Genomic DNA, 10,265 nt, shown 5'->3' with positions numbered 1-10,265 from the left:
ACGATAATTGTTATATATTACTTCTTCAAACGTTTTTCCGCCAAAATAAAAATATTTATCACAAAGTGTCTTTATTAAATGTTCATATTTTCATCTCATCTATAATGTTCGTGAACAAAGTTTTTTCAAAAAATGAAAAAAAAAATTTCTTCCCCCCACTTCTCCCTGATTGGTTACTTCCCTCTTGATCCTACCAATATATATATATATATATATATATATATATATATATATATATATATATATTGTATCAAACGACATTGGCTAACATTTAAAACTACAATGTTTTAAGTGTCCTTTGCTATATACTAGAAACAGTTCGGACCACGTATTGTTGTGGTTGCGTTTTAATTACATTGTGTGGTACATGTTTATAGTATCAGACAATATTTATGTACAAAATGTCTACATTTGTTTACTATTGGAGTACATAGATACATAATGTTTTACATTTAAAATTTTGAAAACACGATATTTCTAAATGTAACGTTCTTTTTATTGATTTTTATCTTTTTTGTTTCTATCAAAACCTAATACTGACACCATGATGAATACTTCTCCGTCCCAATTTAATAGTTCACAGACAAAAAATACACAATTTAAAACAAAACTTTTCAGCTTTACCCCCTTACATTTTGCATACTTTTTTGTCTTTTTTAAATAAAGTAAGGGTATAAAGGTACTCTAATCAATTATTCTTATTTATATTTTGAATAGTATTAATACGGTACAGATCAAAAAGAAAAAGATGAACTATCAATATGAGATGAATGAGAGTAGTGTTTTCTTTAACTTTCTTCAAGGAAAAAAAAATATAGATAATGGCTCGCGCGTTACTTTGAAACATTTTAACGTCTTTTATGAAACTAATGTTAAGCGAGAAATGAGAAAAAAATTGCAAAAAAAAAAGAAAAAAAAAGGCATGATGACTCGAACCCATGTCTACAAGGTCATGAACTTACAATTTGCTCTAGTCTTAAACCTGGTATAAATAGTTGAGTTTGTTTATTATATATAAATTTATTCAAAATGTTTTTTCCTTAAAAAAATCCGTTCGAATATTGTTAGTTGCGTTTTATTTGTAAAATAATTTCATGTTAAACAATGATGACGAAAAAAAAACATAACTAGCGGCGAAAAAATTGGGTGGATTTTATTTCGTGATTGTTATGTTGAATTCAAAAATCTTGTATTGTAACTTATGTGGTAGTGGTCTGCCTCTCTTAAAGAGAGGTCAAGAGTTCGACTCCCGTGGGGTGCAACATTGCACACAAGGTTGCCCCTTTACCCTTGAATTCCACCCAAGGGTGCCTTCCGCACATCACGTTGCGAAGGCAGTGGGAGAGTGGGGTTTCACCGCACATGCCCTCAGGTTGGGCCGGGTTTCCTCTTCTGCAGCAGTTAGGGGCGAGTTATGCAACTGTGGGTGATGAACGCGTGGGTGATTAAGTCTCCCTTGGTGATCTCATACTGCTATTAAAAAATCATTTTGAATTCAAAAATTACATTTTAGCCTCCCCAGAGTTATTCTTCATACCCATAAACAGTTACAACTTTTACTCCCAAACAATTACAACTTTTACCCCTTAAATATGTTTCATTTGACCATTTCTTTCTTTAGTGAAAACGACTTAAACCTAATATAAAATGACCAAAATTTTCATGCTTATTAGTATATATATAGAAAAATTTTAGACAGTCTTTTACCTTATCAACTCATGAATTTACCTGCTCTAAATATCCACATAATATAATAAGTTGGATTCGTTTATTAATTATTATATATATGTTTTCTTTTTACAAAAAAAAAAAAAAAAAAAAAAAAAAACTTCGTTATGAATATAATTAGTTGTATTTTGTTCGTAAGATTATTTTGAGTTAAACTTTGATGACAGAGAAACCTAAATCGCGATGCGAAAAAAGAAGGTAAATCACGTTAAAAAATTGGGTATTTTATTTAGTGATTTTTTTATATTAAATTCAAGAGTTACATTTTAGCCCCTAAAGTTACCATTCATACACGTAGATAATTATAAATTATATCCTTTAATACTTACAACTTTGACCCCTTGAATATAGTGCATTTGACAGAATTTCAATTGCGTGAACGACATTTTTTAAGGATTTTGCAAATCAAACGATTAAAATTGGAATGCCTATTAGTATATATATAATATAAATTAATATTAATGTAAACATTAGTATTAATATTAATAATATTAATTATAATTTATATAGTCATATAAAACTCTAAAATTATGATGTCATCATTAAGCTAATTACCCTTTAATTTTCATAATGATGATGTCATAATTTTATATTAATTTAATTAAAAAATAATACGAAATCTTTTATAAAAAGAAATACTAATTGATCCTAAATTGTAAAATCTTCTACAGAACATCAAAATTTTAAAGCATATTGTACAACTTTTATATAATAATTGTATTTTAATTTTCTATAAAAATTTAAAAGGCATTTATTATTACTAATAATTATTGTTATTATTAAAAATATAAATACTCAACTTTGAGCGAACTTTATTATTATTATTTACTTTTAATATAATAATTATAATTATAATAATTATATTATTAATATTTAAATATGGATTTTTTTACGAAATTAATTACGTTACATATGTATGCGAAAATACATGTCTCTATATATTTGTAAAAACAACAAGTTTCTTAGTCAAACGGGTCATTAAAATAAATAATTTTAGCATTTAACTTAATACGTAAAACATGTTATTAAATTGTTTCGTTTAAACAAACTCGTGATTTCACAAATCATTTCACTAGTTTATAATTAAAGGTTATAAGTAAAATACTTTATATAAAATGAAAATAGCATCCAATAACTCAATTTATATTTTAACAAAACTTCCACATTTCAAATGAGAAGTATAAGATAAGAAACCATTTTCTTATCTCTTTTATTTAATCATTATAAGAGAATCATTATCTTTCATCATTAAAGAAACTAATAGCTTTATGACCATAGGATCATGATTAAATTTTCATCACACCCATCCATTTTGCCTATTAACTAACAAAAAAAAAACTAGATCCAATTAAGTGATTAAAATACCCTTATATTTAATTGTAATCTACAACAGCTACCACTCGACTAACCACCGGACCCTGAATCAGAAAACCTAATCTTACTTTCAATTTCTCTCTTACCGATCGGATGTTGTAGGAAATCCTAATGACAATTACCATGAACAAGATTCTCATTCTCAAAATCATATGGGAAATCTTGAACACTCGACTTAGAAGATGACGATTTCGCGGTTTTAAGGTATGTAATTTTGTCATCTTATTATTGAAATTAAGGTTTCTGCGGAACAAAACCATGAACAGGATTCTCAATTCTAACCATATGGGAAATCATGAATTTGCGACTCTGAGGTATTCGATTTCGAAGTTTAGTGTACGAAATTTTGTCATCTTCTTTTTCAAATTAGGGTTTTTCCCTAGATCATTGATTATTATACAAATTAGGGTTTTGTATTTTTTTAACTTTTTAAACATGATTGTAATTTTTAGTGTGTAGAAATTGTTGTTGTTCTTGATGATGATCGAAATAAATGGAACCCGGGTATCTTCTAATTTTTATTATTGTTGATTTCTTCAAATTCGATTTTTTGTTTCAGATTCAAAGAAAAATAGTTTGTTTTTGTTTCAGATTCAATACAATATTGATATTGATGAATGATGTTAATCAAATGACTTGCGTCGTTGCTATTGTTTCAGTGTCGAGACTGGAAGCAGAGTGTTACCCATTTTTGTTAACTTTCATATTGATACCATTTGAGGTATACAAGTTTCATATATGCATACAGATTTTCGAAACTTTCTAATGAAATAGCAATGCTTGACAACAGACATTAATGAGCTTATTCTGACTGCTCCCAGTTTCAAAAAATCATACTATAACAATTGTCTTGATGATTTCACTGATTCTGCTCTTGCGAAAACGTCTGCCCATCTAGATGTCACAATTGTCTTATCTGAGCAGGTATTCATTTTTTTCTTCATTTATCTTAGTGGATGAAATGGTAGTCTGTTTGGTTATAAGGGTGATGCCATAATCTAACGTGTGACAATATGGGGGGATTAGCTTTTTGTTGCTTTTGAATCCTATAAACAAAGTAGTAATGTGATTATACAAGCTACCAGAGTGAAAAAAGCATTTGTTGCTTTTGTGTATCTGTGTTTTAATCTGAAAATAGGGTTCGAGGGATCAATAATGATTTGATTAGTGCATTACGCATTTGTCATGGTACATTGCGTTGTATCAATGTTTATGCCGTTTTCTTTGTTTTGTTCAGATAAACAGAGTTGATTATATGCATTCAAGAGGTTTCCTTGACCGTGATATAAAGTCAGACAACTTTCTAATAGGTTTTGGGCGGAAGACAAATCAGGTGATCTTTGCTACTTATTGCAGTTTTGTTTTCTGTCTGCTGGAAGCCTGGAATGTAAGGTTTAGGATATGGTTACTGGATACATATATTATTTGGTGCTCTACAAACATGTACACTACACATACATATATTATTGGATGGATAGATAAATAGAAAGTACATAGTAACTTGATGTCACCCAAAAAGGGTGTGGAAGGCATACGCTGCAGGGGTGATCACTGTCAAAATATAAGTTATGACACCAGTGTCACGAAACTTATTTGAAGAATCATATGATATGATTATAAAACAAATGTTCAGACCGAGGTTACCAAATAAGATGATTATTAGGGATGCATTCATTAACTAATTTTTTGGTTTTGAGATACAATTGAGGTTACCAAATAAGATGATTATTGTGCGTGCATTCATTTTCTATTTTATGGCTTTTAGGCAATGTTGATGCTTGTAATTTGAGAACTAGAACATAAATTATGGAAATAAAACAGGGAGGGCATGACCATTGCTTTTTAAGTTTGGTTTTCCAACCGTGAATTTGACCTTTCCTAGGGCAAGAATAAATATCTTAAAACTTCATAGAGGGTGTTTTAGTCAATGATCGTCAAAAAGGGAGAAGTAAGAGGAAAACTTGAATTATGTAAAGTAATTCTTGCAGCTTGGTTATCACTTTTTGAGGCTACCATCGACGAATTTAAACGAAATCTTGTATTCCTTGGTGGTTTATATGGGTTCATTTCCATTTTTGAACTTCCTGTACCCTTATAGGTTTCTATGGAACCTTTTATGTCGAGGGAAGCTTGGACTTTTCATGACTTTCATATCCAGTATACCTTTTGTCTACATGTTTATTAATTTTGTTACCCTTTTAGTAGCTTATTATTTAGCTGATGTTGTTACACACTCCGTAGTTTTTTGTTTTGTGCATTATTTATAGTAAATGATATGTTTGGGACATGCTACTTATATTTGTTACTACTAATTGGTGAATATGTTATTGAATGCAGTTTTTACCATATTGTTTAAAATATATTCATACATGTCCTAAGTTAGTTATATAAACCTGTTTTTACAAGAATCTATATGGACTTGGACTTGAATGACACCACTTTTGTGATCATAATAAGGATTTGACCGGATGACAAAAGTTGGCGCAATGCATTCAACAATTGGTGAGACGTTCCTAAAACCATGGTCTTTTATTACAGGGGTAGTTGATGACACTATTGTTGGATGTCTACTCTATTTTATTTTCTCTTTTATGCTAATTAAGAAGCAAATGTATATTTATTTGAGTAGCTTCATTTTTATGACTCTTGTGTAACTTCTATGTAACGTTTGCAGGATTTGGATAATGATGGAAGCTATTGCTGAGAACAAAGCTGTGACCCGAATGAGTGTTTCAGCCGTATGAAACGCTTGCAGGAGTTCTACAAGCGGTTGCAGCCGCTTATCATAAAATAGTATAGTATTTTATTGTATATAGCAAGTGAAATCATGTATTGCAACCAGAAATTTCTAGCAATTATAACATTCCCGTCGCAGCGCGCGGGTCACCAGTACACTCATATTATGATATCTAATGTATTAATTTAGCTACTACTCCGTACCTTTTTACATAAATCAGAGTAGGGAGTACAAGTCCCGCTTTATATATTTGAATTTAATACAAAATGATTTGGCGAAATGAAGTCTGTGTCTTGAGCTTAGTTTGTTAGTTGAACAACTCTTAAGGAAGTTACTAATAAGGTTAATGCTTCTGTTCTATTAGAAACACTGTCTACTTCAAGTATTTGAACTGATCATGTACCGACACACGTAGTTATATACATATACATAGTATATGATTAGGGTAGATTTTTTTTTTTTTTTTTTTTTTTTTTTTTTTTTGAAAGGCGATTAGGGTAGATTTTAGAAATACTGTCCTGCTAATGTGAACTTACTTGTTCTCTAGGAATTGTTATAGCATCAGAGAGCAAAGTAATTAATTAATTATATCTGATCTTTATTCACATGTATGATGCGCTTGAATTTAGTGATGTCTCATGTCCGTCGAATCTCAAATCTCGATGTTATATACTTTTTCACTTTATATTGTATTTTGTTCATATCATGCCAAGAGTTTCCTGTTACAATCAGTTACTGTAGTAACCTATGAGAAGCTAACTACGTTGTTTAACTATTTATTATAATTATATTTAGTGTTGAGAACTATTTATTTTTATTTTCATCTTTTATTTTATTACGTATGTATCTAATCATTTATTCAGACGTTCGTTTATTCTCTCAACTGTATTCCAATTTGCACATAATTTTAACAACTCATTAAATTACGTATACCATATCTAATTTGACTACTGTTTTTTCAACACCAGTTTGAAATCACTCTGGAAGACTAAACTACCCAATCGATCATCTCTCGCAGTTGAATAACCCGCCCGCAACTACTGTCCTCGAGAAAATCCGGACCAATCCGAGGGCATGGCCGGTAAAACCCTCCTCTTCGGCCTCCGCTGCCCCCGCAACGCAAATGTGCGAAAGACGACCTTGGGTGGATTTCAAGATCAAGGAATAACCTTGTGTGCAATGTTGTAGATCCCAGAAGTCGAACTCCTGACCTCTAACAAAGAACGTCATACCACTACCACTTGAGCTACTACATAAGCTTTTTATTTATTTATTTATTTGACTACTATATCAAGCCCGTTTCTACTTTATAACTATAACGGAATTCATTAAAGAATCCCGTGAATTCGCGGGTATTTAACTAGTAAATATTAAATATTTATAATGATAATGATATAATGATGAGAAGTATGGAATGAAGTGTGAAAAAACGATAAGGTTTTAGTGTGTTTATATAGGGGGGAAAAAATCAAACGGCTCCATTTATCGATTTTTTTTTAATTTTTTTTACAGCTGTTAGGATCACCAGGGAGAACTTAAGAACTCACGCGTTCATCTCCTACACAGTTATACGCGTCCATTTATCGATTATTATTAGCCAGTCAATTCGAAACCACCATGTCATCATCACTTTCTCATTCACCAGCATTTGAGGATGACAAACACTTTCAAAAAAATTGCCCACAAACGCCCTACTACAGACGTGTGTGGGGCGTTTGTCGAGCCTGCTCATGATGAGTAGAAGAAGCACGAGCGCGTTATTTGTGGTCTTGTTAGAAATAATTATGCAAATCATAAAAGTTTACTTTTAAGCCGTAACGTATGGGCGAGCTAACCTTGAAGTTCAATTGGACATCATGCCTAACAAACAATCATCGAAGTTAGATCTCGAACCACATCTTACTTTTGAAATGCTTGTATATTCCATAAAAGTATTTTTTTCTTGATACGCGAAGAAATCCTCCTACGAACTATCAATGAACCTAGGGTTGGAAAAATGACCCGTACCCAATCGGGAAATTCGAAACCCGTTATAATTGGGCCGGGTCTGACCCGAGTCTGTCGGGTCATGGGCCGGGTATAGGGATGGTTATAAAAAAATTTCCGGGTTCGGGTATGGTTTTGGATACAAACCCGTTTACCCGACCCGTATACCCGACCCGCATACTCGTATACCCGGGCCGAAGAATTTTAATACTAATTTTTATGTAAAATTTTAGTATTAGTATTATATTGTTAATGTATGAACGAGTTCTCTTATATGTTTTGAAAACGAGTATAATTTTATTTAATATATGATGTGATATTTATATACTTCGTGTATTTGAGTATTTTAGAAACTTTTCAATCAACTTTTTGTATGTGATATTTTATAATACTTTAAACATGAAGTAGTTAAGTTATATTTCGATATTTTGATTTAGGAACTTATTGAGAAATAAATACAGAATGACTAATCGGGTATACCCGTTTACCAGTGGAAAAATCCGAAACCCGATAGTATGTAATTAAATGGGAACCCGATAGGTTTCGGGTCGGGTTTTGGGCGGGGTTTTTTAATCAGGTTCGGGTTCGGGATTACCTAAACCCGACTCAAAGCCAACCCGATGCCATCCCCAAATGAACTTTCATGACCCGTCCTAATCCATCTGGACGAAGTCATTACATTTGGTTACATCGCGAGGTACTTGACCTCTATATGATACATTTTACAAACATTGCATTCGTTTTTAAAAGACAACCTTTTATTTCATCGAAAGTTGACTGGCATGCATACCATTTCATAATATCCAACCTATAAAATGACCTAATCCGTCATTTAATAATCTCTATTAAACTCAACGACTTGAATGCAACGTCTTTTGAAATATGCCATGAATGACTTCAAGTAATATCTTTAAAATGAGCTAATGCACAGCGGAAGATTTCTTTCATACCTGAGAATAAACATGCTTAAAAGTGTCAACCAAAAGGTTGGTGAGTTCATTAGTTTATCATAAACAATCTTTTTCATCATTTTAATAGACCACAAGATTTCATTCAATAATCATACACTCGCAAGTGTTTAAAATTCATTCATATGGATTGAACACCTGGTAACCGACATTAACAAAATGCATCTAGAATATCCCCAAACATATAAACATCGAAGTACTAAAGCAGTTCAAATTCTCTGACTGGGGCGTGTCAAAGCCCATAGATCTATCTTTAGGATTCGCGTCAATTGGTGGCAATTATAATAAACACCAATTCTTAGGTTACCAAGTTCAACAAGGGCGATATCCGGTATAACAATTCAACCATAGAATGTAGTTTCAATTACTTGTGTCTATTTCGTAAAACATTTATAAAAGCAGCGCATGTATTCTCAGTCCCAAAAATATATATTGCAAAAGCATTTAAAAAGGGAGCAAATGAAACTCACTCTACAATATTTTGTAGTAAAAATATTCATACGGCGATACTGAACAATGCAAGGTTGACCTCGGATTCACGAACCTATATCATTTGTATATATATTAAAACATATACTTGTAATCGAACAAATATATATATTATTATTAGTGATATAATTCTTATATTTATATATCTCATTATTACTATAAATTATAACTTTTGTTATGTTATATGTATCAAATATTTTATATATATATATTTCATTTGTTTGTTGAAGTAGTAATTATATTAATATTAAAGTAATATTAGTAGTGTTTAAAATTATGATGATGATAATACCAGTGTTAATAATAATGATAATAATATTAATGATAGTTTTAAAGATAAATTTTATAATAATGATAATAACAGTAGTTTTTAATAAAATAAAAAGTTTAATAATAATGATAATGAAAATAAAATTTTTAATAATAATACATGATAATTATTATAACAATTTCATTACTAATGATAATCTTAATAATAATAATAATACTTTTGTTAATAATAATAATAAGTCTACAATGATACTAATACTAATATTAATCGTGATAATAATGGTTTGTATCATTTTCATAATAATAATAATAATAATAATAATAATAATAATAATAATAATAATAATAATAATAATAATAATAATAATAATAATAATAATAATAATAATCGTCCTAATCATAATAATACTTATATTGATATTAATAATACTAATAATCACATTAATAATACTTAAATGATGTTACATAATAGTAAAGTGATAATAATAATAATAGTAATAATAATAATAATTATTATTATTATTATTATAATATTACTAATGCCTAATAATAATAATTGATAATTACTACTTGTATTAGTAATATTAATAACAATAATAAGTAATATACTAATATTAATAACAGTAATAATACTAATCACAACAATAATAATCGTATTAATAATAATAATAATAATAATAATAATAATAATAATAAATAAGTAATAATAATAA

At 29.8% G+C, this 10,265-nt stretch overlaps 1 long non-coding RNA gene across 3 annotated transcripts; it reads left to right on the top strand.

Moving 5' to 3' along the window:
- The first annotated feature begins 3,117 nt into the window (after positions 1-3,117).
- Positions 3,118-5,996, top strand: LOC139852900 (uncharacterized). 3 transcript variants are annotated; one of them, XR_011761215.1, is made up of 4 exons: positions 3,118-3,606; positions 3,762-3,823; positions 3,893-4,026; positions 4,340-5,996. It is a non-coding gene; the product is annotated as an uncharacterized lncRNA (long non-coding RNA). The 3 variants fall into 3 exon arrangements; XR_011761213.1 differs by having other exon boundaries at positions 3,762-4,026; XR_011761214.1 differs by lacking the exon at positions 3,118-3,606 and having other exon boundaries at positions 3,710-3,823.
- Positions 5,997-10,265: the final 4,269 nt, after the last annotated feature.

The sequence above is a fragment of the Rutidosis leptorrhynchoides genome, chromosome 6, assembly GCF_046630445.1.
Source record: "Rutidosis leptorrhynchoides isolate AG116_Rl617_1_P2 chromosome 6, CSIRO_AGI_Rlap_v1, whole genome shotgun sequence".
Lineage (NCBI taxonomy): Eukaryota > Viridiplantae > Streptophyta > Magnoliopsida > Asterales > Asteraceae > Rutidosis > Rutidosis leptorrhynchoides.
Note: the sequence above shows the minus strand (reverse complement) of the source record. Positions and strands in the feature narration are given on the sequence as shown.